The sequence below is a fragment of the Herpailurus yagouaroundi genome, unplaced genomic scaffold, assembly GCF_014898765.1.
Source record: "Herpailurus yagouaroundi ecotype Mexico unplaced genomic scaffold, PumYag 162, whole genome shotgun sequence".
Classification (NCBI taxonomy): domain Eukaryota; kingdom Metazoa; phylum Chordata; class Mammalia; order Carnivora; family Felidae; genus Herpailurus; species Herpailurus yagouaroundi.
In genome coordinates, this window is record NW_024412403.1 from 26,458,328 (window position 1) to 26,471,405 (window position 13,078).

At 37.0% G+C, this 13,078-nt stretch overlaps 1 long non-coding RNA gene across 5 annotated transcripts in view; it reads right to left on the reverse strand.

Annotated features, from left to right (window-relative positions):
• Window positions 1–13,078, reverse strand: part of LOC121036066 (uncharacterized) — a 56,055-nt gene that overhangs the window by 29,994 nt on the left and 12,983 nt on the right. The window contains exon 1 of one of the 5 annotated variants that reach the window (XR_005793216.1): window positions 9,906–10,005. The exons of 2 other annotated variants lie outside the window; for them this stretch is intronic. This is a non-coding gene — a long non-coding RNA (uncharacterized LOC121036066). Of the gene's footprint in view, window positions 1–4,821; window positions 5,262–9,905; window positions 10,006–13,078 lie in introns of those variants that run through there. 2 more of the 5 variants (XR_005793214.1, XR_005793213.1) reach the window with 2 other exon arrangements.

The window sequence follows — 13,078 nt, forward strand, 5'->3', positions numbered from 1 at the left end:
GATGAGGAATCACTTGTTATAGCCCTCAGAAATGTGGAAGTGACCAGAATAATTGAGGTACGGTAGTGGGTGTTAGAGTGGGGTATCATACAACTCAAAGAAAGAGGGCTTTTGGGGCATGATAGGAGAATCAAGGTTTGGAAGTAACAATGAAAGTCTAAGTGAATATCACTTCTGGGCCCCGAGATACAAATGAAGAAAGAATGGCTAGCATCTTTAAAGAAAGCTGCCTGACAAGTTATGATGTCAAGGAAAAGCCAAGTTTACATTAGAACAAGAATACAGTGAGTTCTGTGAAGAGATCACGGATGTTGTAAAGAATAGAATATTTCCAGAAAGCAGTAGAAAGGGTTGTGAGAGAGGTCAGCAGTGGGAAGCAATGAAAAGATGACTCAGAGAGGAAAAGCACAGAGCAGGATGAAGAAAATAAGAAAGAAATGCCTGAAGAGCCTGCATTCTAGACTAAAGGGTGACAGCCAATGAAAGCATGAAAGGAATTAATAGCTGACAAAGTTCTGTGAGTTTATCAGTGTCAGTTGAGCTTAGCCCAAGGTGACCCAATGATGTTAGCCTGGTCTGTAAGTGCTGAGATTACCACAGGCTAGAACCCATGTGTTATCAACTGTTTGACTATGGCATTTATTCTATGGACTCCTTGCACAGTGGCCCTAACAGAAATTCAGTAAAAAAAAATTCTTTCTGTGCCACCACAAAATTCAACACTGAGTAATGTGGACCACTTGTGTGGAGGGCCTTTCTCCAAACTTCATCATCAACTTGAAATTTCACTTTCTGACCTAGTTTTCCCACATGCTCACTCACTCACTCACTATAACTGAGCTTGCTTTTGCCTTCACTGAAACCTCTAGTCAAGTAGAACAGAGAAGAAATATTAGAGATCATCTACCCTAGTGGTTCTAAACTCTGGCTGCTCAATAGAAATCACCTGGCATTGCAATAACATGTTTGGACATTGAGGGCATTATGCTAAATGAATAAGCCAAACAGATAAAGAAATATTATATAATCTCACCTATACGTGGAATATACAACAGCAACAACAACGAAAAAAAATATAAAAAACAAAAAGCCAAATGCATAGAAACAGAGAATAGATTGGTGGTTGACAGGGGTGGGAACTGGAGAGAATGGGTGAAGATGATCAAAGGGTACAAACTTCTAGTTCTAACATGAATGGGGAATCTAATGTACAGCATGATGACTGTAGTTAAAAGTGACTAAGAGTATAAATCTTAAAAGTTCTCACTACAGGGGTGCCTGGGTGGCTCAGTCAGTTAAGCGTCTGACTTTTGATTTTGGCTCAGGTCATGATCTCATGGTTTGTGAGACCAAGCCCCATGCTGGGCCCTGAGCTGACAGCACAGAGCCTGCTTGGGATGCTCTCTCTCCCACTCTCTCTGCCCCCACCTCAAAATAAATAAACTTAAAAAAAATTCTCACTACAAAACAAAAAAGGTAACTGAGATGATAAATGCATTAACAAACCATACTGCAGTGATTATTTCGTAGTATATACATATATCAAATCATCACCTTGTATACCTTAAATTTACACAATGTTATATGCCAATTATATCTCAAAAAAATGGGGTAGAAAGTAAATCAAATGGCATGCTTTAAAACAAAAAACAAAACAAAAAAAATCTGATTTAATTGTTCTAAGATAGGGACCAAAAATAATATATATATTTTTTAAGTTTACTTATTTATTTTGAGAGAGAGAGAGAGAGAGAGAGGCACAGACAGAGGGAAAGGGAGAGAGAGAGACAAAGAATCCCAAGCAAGCTCCACACTGTCAGTGAGGAGCCTGATGCGGGGCTCCAACTCATGAACTATAAGCTCATGACCCGACCAGAAGTCGGATGCTTAACCAACTGAGCCACTCAGGTGCCCCCCAAGAATAATATTTTTTTTCACTCCCAATATAATTTAATTGTTTGAAGACAGGGACCAAGAATAATATATTTTTTTTAATTTCCCCAGGTCATTCTACGTATAACCAAGTTTGAGACCTGATTTTCTTCAATGCTTTTGTTATAAAGACAAGAAATTAAGGGAGATGACCCAAGGTCAACCCTCTAGAAAGTGGAGGGAGGGTTGGAACTCAGGTCTCCTTGCTCTCAGTCTAGTATTCATACCCTCTATTCATATTGCTTTGACCCATGATTCTATCCTTTCTCTTGGCTTTACTTGGCTCTTTACCCAACCTTAAAGCAGCAATCAAAAATACCAAAATGTGACCAGCATGACCTTCACATGGATCCACATATCCAGCTCTCAGCAACTGTGCAAGCCCAAACATCAACTTCGGTTCCACTGTAGGCTGCCATGCAATGCTTGAGAAAGTCACTTTATAGTGCCACTTGCCATCACTATATAATTCGTGATTTCTAAACTCTGAATCCTCATTCTACACAGCCATCTTATTTCACCCTACTTTGTTCCTTGTCATGTTACCCAGAGAGGCTGCTCCAAATTTTTCCTATGTGCCTTCCAACATCTGCCCTAGCTATATACAGCCTCAGTAAAGTAAACCATCTGAAATTAATGCTATCTATTTCCCTGGCCTCTCCTCTGCCTGAAATCATCTCTGTATTTAAACCTATCCACTTACCAAGTCTAACTTTTGTCTGTAATTGGATTCAACCCCTCTTGTTTTTCTCTAGTACATGTTCCATCTGTCCCCCAACTCTTCTTTCTCCAATCAGTCATTTATTCTCTGCTGCCTCTTCTCTCTCAGCTTACAAATTTAGGAGCTTTTCCCATCCTAAGGGCAATCTTCCCTTATAATTACCACCCTATTAGTACCACCCTACTAATTACTATCCATCTTTCTTTCTTAATAAGACACTATTATCCAGCAAGACAAGTTTAAATGGGTTTTATATTTGTAAAGCTCTTAGAAGAATACTTGACTCATAACTTATAGTAAGTGATCTACCTACCCACCTACCTACCCACCAATCTTCTATGTTATCTATGATGTTTGCTATCGATCTACTACCATACTATCATCTATCTACTATCATCTATCTATCTATCTATCTATCTATCTATCTATCTATCTACTATCATCTATCTATCTGTCATATATCTACCCATTATCATCCAACAAAGTTTTATATATCACTCAAGGCCCTGTTCAAATGGCCTTACCTCTATGAAGCTGTTTCTTGATCAACTATGACAGGCCAAATCAATGCATGCTTTCTCTCTTTTACCAAATCACTTAGAACATGGTGAATCAGAGCATTGCTTCTGCAGTCCAAGTGCCTGGGTTTCAGGCCTAGTTTTGCCATTTACTTACTACCTACTGGTTGATGAAGTTTGGGACAGGTCCCCCCCAAATATGCCACTTTGGCATAAAGGTTATTTTGAGTTAAAAGTAATCAAGATCCAGCAGGTTTAGGAAAAGCTTTTTACCCCCCCTACAACTGCCTAAAAAGAAATTAGATAGAGGACCTGCTCCAGAAAGAGCTGTCACCATAGATAACTACATTATGATATGAAGTAGATATAATAGACAGGGAGGAACCTAGCAAGGTCTGTTTGATCAATGTCCTCTCTGTCCCATTGCTTCTAAGTGGCCCAGCAAACACTTGTTTACCAAACATTAACTCTTTTTCATTCTTCTTGAGCATTGCATTCCCTCCCTTTGAAGTCCCAGACCCTTGGCCCCTTCTCCTTAGTTCAAGACACCTTGCTGCTTTCTTTGCAATTTCCATGTCTGTGTGGATTTCCCGTATACACACTATTAAATTCGATTTTCTCCAGACAATGTGTCTCATGTCAATTTGATTCTTAGTCCAGCCAGAAGGACCTTGAAGGGGACAGGACATTCTTATTCCCCAACAAGGCCTTGCGCTTCAGTTACTATCAGTAATATGGCAATGACAATAGTACCTAGCTCATCAGAGTACAATGAAATGTCATGCACAGTAGTATACATAGATATACAGCAACGACCAAACTGATGAGGTTTCTACAGCTGTGAAGCTTCATTTCAGAGGGTAAAGTAAATAATAAATGAGTAAAAATAAATGTTGATATATAACATCTTAGCTGATCACCTATTTAGAAGCCTTCTAAGAAGGTAAAGAATGATCCGGGGTCCATTCAATGCACTGGAGAAAGAGAGCCCCTGGTGGAGCAAACAGCATGTACAAAGGACTAGAAGCATAAAAGAAGCTGAAATGTTTACACAACTGACATGTCCTTTAACAGAAGCACAGCCAGTGAGGGGGAAAATAAAATAAGATGAAATTAGAGACAGAAAGCAGGCTCACAAACCATGGTAAAAAGATTTTATTGTATTTAAGTTGTAATAGGAAGAACTGAAGCATTTTAAGAGAATAAACAACATGGTCCAGCTTTTGTTTTTAAAAAGAGTACTCTAGGGGCACCTGAATGGCTCAGTGGGTTAAGTGTCCAACTTTAGCTCAGGTCATGATATTACGGTTCATGGGTTTGAGCCCCACGTCGGGCTCTGTGCTGACAGCTCAGAGCCTGAAGCCTGCTTCACGTTCTGTCTCCCTCTCTCTCTTCTCCTCTCTTCTTCCCCTGCTCACACTCTATCTCTGTCTCTCAAAAATAAAAAAAAATAAGTAAAAAATAAGTAAAAATGTTAAAAAATTTAAAAAACACTAGAAAAAATAGAAAGGAGGGAAAGAAGAAAAAAGGAAGGAAGGAAGGAAGGAAGGAAGGAAGGAAGGAAGGAAGGAAAAAGAATGCTTTGGTTGATGTTTGTAGAAATGAAATATTCATGTTCAGACATTAGCCTAGTAGCAGGTAAGCACTTACTGGCAGATTATATCTTCCACAGGTAGCACCAATATATAGCACCAAGATGTATCCCATCTCGCATGTTCTTACAATATAAGATGCCAAGTCCCCTTCTTTGGATTGACATAGGTCTATGGCTCCAGCAGTAATAGTGAAACCATATGACTTCCAGGCTAAGTCATAAGAGGCAACAGAACTTTGCCTTTTTTATTAGAACTCAGCCACCATATCGTGAGGAAGCCAAGCAGCTACACAGAAGAGCCACCACATGAAGGTGTTCCAGTCACTGTCCAGTGGAGGTACCAGGTAATAGCCATAATTCTCCAGATACGTGATTCAATGAGTAAGGCTTCATATCTAGCCTTCAGCCTTGAGCCAGTCCAACTAATGCAGAATAGGGCAGAGAGAACCTGTCCCTGCTGAACCCTGCCAAAATGCAAATTTGTGAGCAAATTAAATGTCATCATTGTTTTAAGTCACTAGATTTGGGGGTGGTTGATTGCATAATATTGGATAAACAGAGAAGTGGGTTTTAGTATTAATATTATGTATGCTAATTGCCTATCCAATAGTCTTTCCCTCCTTCCTTCTGAAAAGCAGGACCTCAATTTTCTTTGGAGTAGAAAAATAACCAGTTATAAAAACCTATTTCCCTAAATGTCTTCCAGCTAGTGGGTGACATATGATTCACCTCTGGCTAATGAAATATAAGTGGACATTTACTATTTAAAGGCTCCCAGGAAAGCTATTGTACTCCTAACAAAAAGGGACAGATTCAGTTAGCAGGTATTTTATGCCTCCACCTTTCCTATCTTATTGTCCATAATTTAAATATGCTATCTAGAGCCATCTTGGTTTAAGTGCTTGGCCACTGAAGTCAGACCACCTGAGTTTGAATCTGTGTGACATCTCTGAACCTCAGTTCCTCATTTGGAAAACTGGAATAACAGTCCCTATGCTATAGGGTTGTTTTGAGGGAAATAAATGAAGATATTTAAGGGGTTTCATACATATTGTGTGCTGAACAAATATTAGCACACTGAACTGTTATTGATTCTGGGCAGTCATAATCTATTCCTCTAATTTTGGTAACCATATCCTTATTTCTCTTCAGGGTAGGACATCAGCCACTCTCAGGCTGTGTGTGTTTTTTGGCTCAGGCCTAACCCCAATTCCAGGTGGTACACTGGACACAGGCCTGAGCCATTTGACTCCTCATACTTCCCAGGCCAGGCTAATTCGTTGAAGAATGGATAAGTGACCCAATCTAAGGCAAAAATGCAACAAGACTTTTGCTGAGACTTCCAAGACAGAGGCAGACATTCTCCACGGGTGGTCTTAAGGTTGAAAAGATGTAAGGTCTGGAACTGCTGGAGCCATTTTGGCCACCACAGAAAGAAAGGATGTCTTAGTATAGTGACAAATAGGAGAGCAGAGATGCTGGGAGAGAGAAATGGGCCGAATGGCATCACAGGTCAGTGTGAATGACTTTCAGTTACACAATCAAACCCTCCTTTTTACTTCAGTCAATGTGGTTTTTTTCTGCCCAAAGAAAGAATTTTAACTGACTCAGCTATTATTATTGAAGAAGATTTTGTTGAAAAGATGACATACATAAAAATTGAGAAACATAACTGAGATGTAATATTTTAATTACTCAAAATTATGCCAAGCTGACAATTACTTTTTCAGTTTGTATGTTACCTCAGTAAAACAGGAATAGAAGGAAACTTCCTCGTCCTGATAAGAGACATATATCAAAGTCCTATAGCTAGTATTAACATTAATGGTGAAAGACGAAACACATCCCTACTAAAATAGGAAGGGAAGGATGTCCACTCCACCACTTCTATTCAACATTGTACATAAGTTCTAACACCATAATAAGGTGAAGAAAAAAATAAAAGCAAACAGATTAGGAAGGAAAACACAAATCTGTTTATTCATAAATGATATGCTCGTTTATGTAAAAATCCTAAAGAAATTGCAAATAAGCTACAAGAACTAAAACTGAGTTTAGTAAGATAGCAAAATCAATACACAAAAACCAATTATATTTCTAGAAATTAGTATGAGCAGTTAGAAACTGAAATTGAAAATTTACCATTTACAATAGCATCAAAATTACGAAATGCTTATGAATAAATTTGATGAAAGAGGTTTATGACTTATACACTAAAAACCATAAACATTGCTGAGAAAAATTAAAGAAGACCTAAGTAAATGGACAGATATACCATGTTCACAGATTAGAAGACTCAATATTGTTAAGATATCATTTAAGTGGCAAGCTGATTTTAAAACTTATATAAAAATGCAAAAGATCCAGAATAGCCAAACACTTTGGGAAAAAAGAACAAAGAGAACATTTTAAGTTTTTTAAAGTATTTTTCTAGGGAGTCATTTCTAGAAGTATAGTTCTAGATAAAAGGCTGGAAATATCCATAAGAAAAACAAATTTAATATTAAAGTAAATTTTGCAGCTTAAAACCGTTTTAGTTTGAAATATTTTTAAAGTATATTAGTAGTTGTCATGAGCTTAAGAAATGCCTGAATGAGTGTATAAAAGACATGAACAGAAACTTTTCGAAAGAAGACATCCAGATGACCAACAGACACATGAAAACATGCTCAACACCACTCATTATCAGGGAAATGCAAATCAAAACCACAATGAGATACATCCTGACACCTGTCAGAATGGCTAAAATTAACCACTCAGGAAACAACAGGTGTTGGCAAGGATGCAGAGAAAGGGGAACACTTTTGCACTGGTGGTGGGAATGGAAACTGGTGCAGCCACTCTGGAAAACAGTATGGAGGTGCCTCAAAAAATTAAAAATAGAGGTACCCTGTGACCCAGAAATTGCACTACTAAGTATTTAACCAAGGATACAAAAAATGCTAATGTGAAGGGGCAAATGCACCCCAATGTTTATAGCAGCACTATTGACAATAGCCAAAGTATGGAAAGAGCCAAGTGTCCACCAACTGACGAATGGATGAAGAAGATGTGGTATATACATACAATGGAATATTACTCAGCAATCAAAAAGAATGAAATCTTGCCATTTGTGACGATGTGAATGGAACTAGAACGTATCACACTAAGTGAAATAAGTCAGAGAAAGATATCATATGATTTTCACTCATATGTGGAATTTAATAAACAAAACAGATGAACATGGGGAAAGGAAGTAAAAATAAGATAAAAACAGGGAGGGAGGCAAACCATAAGAGACTTAAATACAGAGAACAAACTGAGGGTTGCTGGTGTGGTGCTGAGTGGGGGATGGGATAAATGGGTGATGGGAATTAAGGAGGGCACTTGTTGGGATGAGCACTGGATGTTATATGCAAGTGATGAATCACTAAATTCTACTCCTGAAACCATTATTACACTATATGTTAATTAACTTGGATTCAAACAAAATTTTAAAAAAGAAAGAAAGAAAGAAAGAAAGAAAGAAAGAAAGAAAGAAAGAAAGACAGAAAGAAAGAAATGCCTGAATAACTCCATCCTTCAGACACCAGGTGAGAGTGAAATGGGATGGTTCATGAGGGTGCATGGGACTACCTGCTAGTGAAATATATGGTGCACTGGAAGAAAAGTAATCTAATTTGCTAAATAAATTAAAAGTTATAAAATTACTAATAAATAAAAAGAAAGATATCCTATTATAGAGAAGATATTTTACAAATATTTGATGCTTATAATTATTATGCCTTAGCAGAGCAAAGAATAGTAACATCAATTTTAGAAACTGTACCGAACTGGGAATCTCTATTAGTACTGGCTCTGTCACTAACCAGCCTTTGGACAAGTTAGTTTACTTCTCTAGGTCTTAGTCATTTTTGAAAGAAGGTTATTAAGGGATATAATTTCTTTTTTTTTTAATTTTTTAAAAATCTTTATTTTTGAGAGACAGAGAGAGACAGAGCGCGAGTTGGGGAGGAGCAAAGAGAGATGGAGACACAGAATCTGAAGCAGGCTCAAGGTTCTGAGCTGTCAGCACAGAGCCCAATGCGGGGCTTAAACTCATGAACCACGAGATCATGACCTGAGCTGAAGTCGGACACTTAACCAACTGAGTCATCCAGGTGCCCCTAGGGACATAATTTCTAAGAGCTCCTCCAAGATCCATACTAAAAATTTTTATTTAGGCTTTTCTGTGTGTGTGTGTGTGTGTGTGTGTGTGTGTGTGTGTGTGTGTGTGTTTCAGCATTACTTCATTTTGAGATAACTTTTATTCATTTCTTCTCTATAGAATCCACTTCCTTGTAATCTACATCTTTTTTAGAGAACAGTACTGTGGGATTGTGGTTGTTTTGAAGGAATCAGGGGCTATAAAATGGTATCCTCTTTCATCCAGGACCAGTAAAGGTGGCCTTTAGCACATCTCTACCAATGATTGTGGATACTTCTATTTTTAATTCTCTCTACAGTCCTCCAAAATGCAGTCTTTGACACATCACATGCATGAGATACCACCATTATTTTTCTCTATTGATTTCCAGAGCAAGCTAGAGTATTGAAGGATAGATAAGTAAACTAAGAGGTTCAACGTACTAAATGGAAATAGCTAGTTCAAGTTCACCAACTAATCTTTCTCTAGGTACATCTGAAAAGCTCCCTTTGATATTTTTGTAAATCTGATTCCTAACTTAGTAGAGAGCTATTTTGCTAAAAGGATTGTAGTCCAAAAAGAGCCCTGTTTAGGCTATCTCTTTTTAGTGCATAAAGACAGAATTCAAAAAGATAAGCAACATGAATGAAATTTTGCAGCCTTAAAAAGTATTTTGTCTTTTAGCTGTGATAGAATGAGGTACCACTATCTTATTCTGCCCCAGGCAGGTCCCAGTTGGCAGATCTTCCCATATAGGGCATTACTATTATGTAAAGTTTGAGATGAAATCTCTTTTCTAAAGATCATACTCCTGGGTTTATGACCTTTTGAGATTTTCTTTCTTCTTCTGTTCAACTTTATTTTAGAAGACCAAAAGACCGGCTAATCTTTACTAGTGTATGTGAGGCCATTCTGAGATATAAGTTTCACATATATAAAAAACATTCCAGGTGTGGTTTCATGTTATACAATTACCTTAGCATAGGTTTAAAAAATTAGACGTGGGTGCCTGGGTGGCTCCGTTGGTTAAGCATCCAACTTCGGCTCAGGTCATGATCTCACGTCCGTTGGTTAGAGCCCCACGTGAGGCTTCGTACTGACAGCTCAGAGCCTGGAGCCTGCTTCGGATTTTGTCTCCCTCTTTCTGCCCGTACCCCCGGCTGGCACGTGTTCTCTCTCTCTCTCTCATGAAAATAAATAAACATTTATAAAAATAAAATAAAATAAAGAATTAGACTTAAACTTTGGAACCATGTTGATTCTTGACTCTAGCCAGAATCTAAGCTCCCTCCTTCAAACCTTTCATACCTATCAACACAGGCTTTGACTCAAGTCTAACCCCTTTAGTTTTAATTATAAGTTATACCACTAATGACTACCTGAGTTACCAACCTGGCTTGTGGCTACTAAATGTTGCCGTTTGGAAATTTTTACCAGTTTGCCCTAATTTTCTTTTAACTGAGACTCCATATTAATATGCAACTCGTTATCTGTTCTTTTTATACTTCTTCCCATCCTTGATCTTTCCTAAGGCTGTTAACTCACATTGTATTCTCTTAAGTTTCCCTCTGAACCCTTAAACTTTATATCTCACAGACTTTTTAAACTCAGATCCCAATTTTAACCTAAAGACTGTAAAACCCTTCACTCCTGAAAAACATGTGAGTTTTGTTGACTCCAAACTGTCCACTCTGAATCTTTTACTATATGGTGCTAAAACTGGAAATATGTAAGTTATGTATACCTCAATTCTCAATCATGTTTGCTTCCTGTTGAAATTTCCCAAATTCAGACACTTTTTTAAATAGTAAGAAATAAATCCAATCTTCCTTCATTGTCACCATAATCAAGTGCTGTCTAGCCTACTGTGCCTTGGCAACACAAATGTGCCTTTGGCTTACAGTCTGCCTTAGATGGCATTAACATGGAGAAATGTATAAAATGACAATCTATAGAGAAATGTATAAAATGAAAAGGATATCAAGAGTGAATTTTTTTAAAAAAGGTAAAATTGCTAATACTACTGTATTGATCTCACCAGGTCTCTATGGGAATGAGAACTTGATTATTTAAGTTGTTGCTGGAATCTAAATTGATTACTGTACACTACATTTTCAAAGGTAATTCTGGCAATGTTTTAGTGTATCTGGAATTCATAAAAATTATTTCATTAAAAAAGAATCCAAGTTGACATCTGTAGGTGCTATCTCACAATTGAGTAAAAACAAAGTCAGCTGTTGCCTAACTGGAACAGTACTTTTATTTGACACTTCCAAATGCTTGGCGTAAAATGAAGCAGTGTGCTGGCCAACAAAAAGCAAAAGAGTGTGGAAAGCAATGGGGAGATGAAATTGGGTAAAAGCAAGACATTTTCAGTTCAACTGTTTTATTTTATAGTCTAAGACTATAAAAGCAACAAACTGTAAAACTTTACTAAACCGTTTACCACTGAATTCTACATAATTCTACAGTAAATGTCATAATCTATCCTTCCCTCAAGAAAAAACTGTCAGTTCTATATTTAAGCTAAAGAGTCTACAATGCCAACATAACAAAAATCTATTTTGAGGATTAAATACATTTCACTATTCAGATTTCCATCATTTTCTTAATATAATACTGGTCTTTCTACAATTACCTTAAAGTCTACACTTAACGTCTCCATTTTTCTCAAATTTGGTTCACTTCCTTCAGCAGGTATGAGGGAGATGGGAGAGGCCTGTTTCTCTACATTAACTTTCTCTTTTCCATCTCTGCTTCCTTTATCTTCTTGATCTATGCCATCAATGTCAACTTCTGCACTTGCATTCTTTTTTCCACAATCCACCACTCTCTTGGAAAACATTTCCCCATTTCTTTTGCTCTCGTAATAACCTATGACTCAAGCTGAATGGGGAGCTGAATTTACTAAAAGTATATAGCACAAGGTAGAGAATTATATTGCAGAACAATGCAAAAAATAACTTAGAAATGAATATTAGAACAAACGAAAAAAGGAAGGAGGTCTTCTCTAGATTAAAAGACTTGTGAGTTAAAACATTCAAATGTAATGTGTGAACTTTACACACATTATGAATTATGACTCAGGCAACCACACTGTATGAAGAAATTTTTGAGACAATCAGAAACATTTTAATATGGACTAAAGGTATTTGACAATATCAAAATGATATCAAGATGTGATTATGAATTTTGTTTGGTGTAAAAGTGGATTAAATTTTGTTTTTTTTAAAGTTCACTTTCTTTTTTAGAGATGCATCGTGAAGTATGCAGAAGTGAAATAGTAGGATTTCTGAGATTTCTTTCCAAATAGTCAGCAAAGAGAGAAAAGAGATTAAGCAAGTTAGGCATAATCTTGATAACTGTTAAATCTTGATGGATATGGATTGTGCTATTCTTTTTTTGCAGGTGTTTAAATTTTTTCATTTAATACTATTTTCAAATTCAAAAATAAAAAAATAATATATTCCTTTTTTTAAGAGTCCTTATTAATCCTGAATCTTAGAAATTTTCATCTGAGTGTCTTCTCCATTCAAGAATTGTCCAATATATTTTTTAGTTGTTTTGATTTCTTCTTAGATTCTAGCTCTTAATCTCCTGGCTGTATCTAACCCTCAAATGCACATTATTTCCCACTCAGAATGCCTTAGAGATCTCCTGGGTTATTCTCACTGTACTCAGAGAGCCTGATACCCATAAACAAAACAACTCACCCAGGTGTTTTTCTAAACAAAAGCTATTTTTCCTGTAAGTTCATTGACATCCCCTCTCTCCACAGACAGAACTTATCATTCTCCCCTTTGTGTTTTCATAGCACTTTAAAAATAACCCATATTGAAACATTAAAATTATGTATTATTGTTTTACTTGTCTGTCTTCCCTAGTAAATTGTAAGTTCCTTGAGAACAGCAACTGTGATGGCTAATTTTATGTGTCAACTTGACCGGGCCAAGTGGTGAGCAAATATTTGGTCAAACATTATTCTGAGTTTCTGTGAGGGTGTTTCTGAATGGGATTAACATTTAAGTCAGCAAACTGAGTAAAGCAGATTGCCTTCCATTATGTGGGTGGGCTTCATCTATTCACTTGAAGTCCTGAGTAGAACAAAATAGCTGACCCTTCCCCAAGTAAGAGAAAATTCCTCCTGC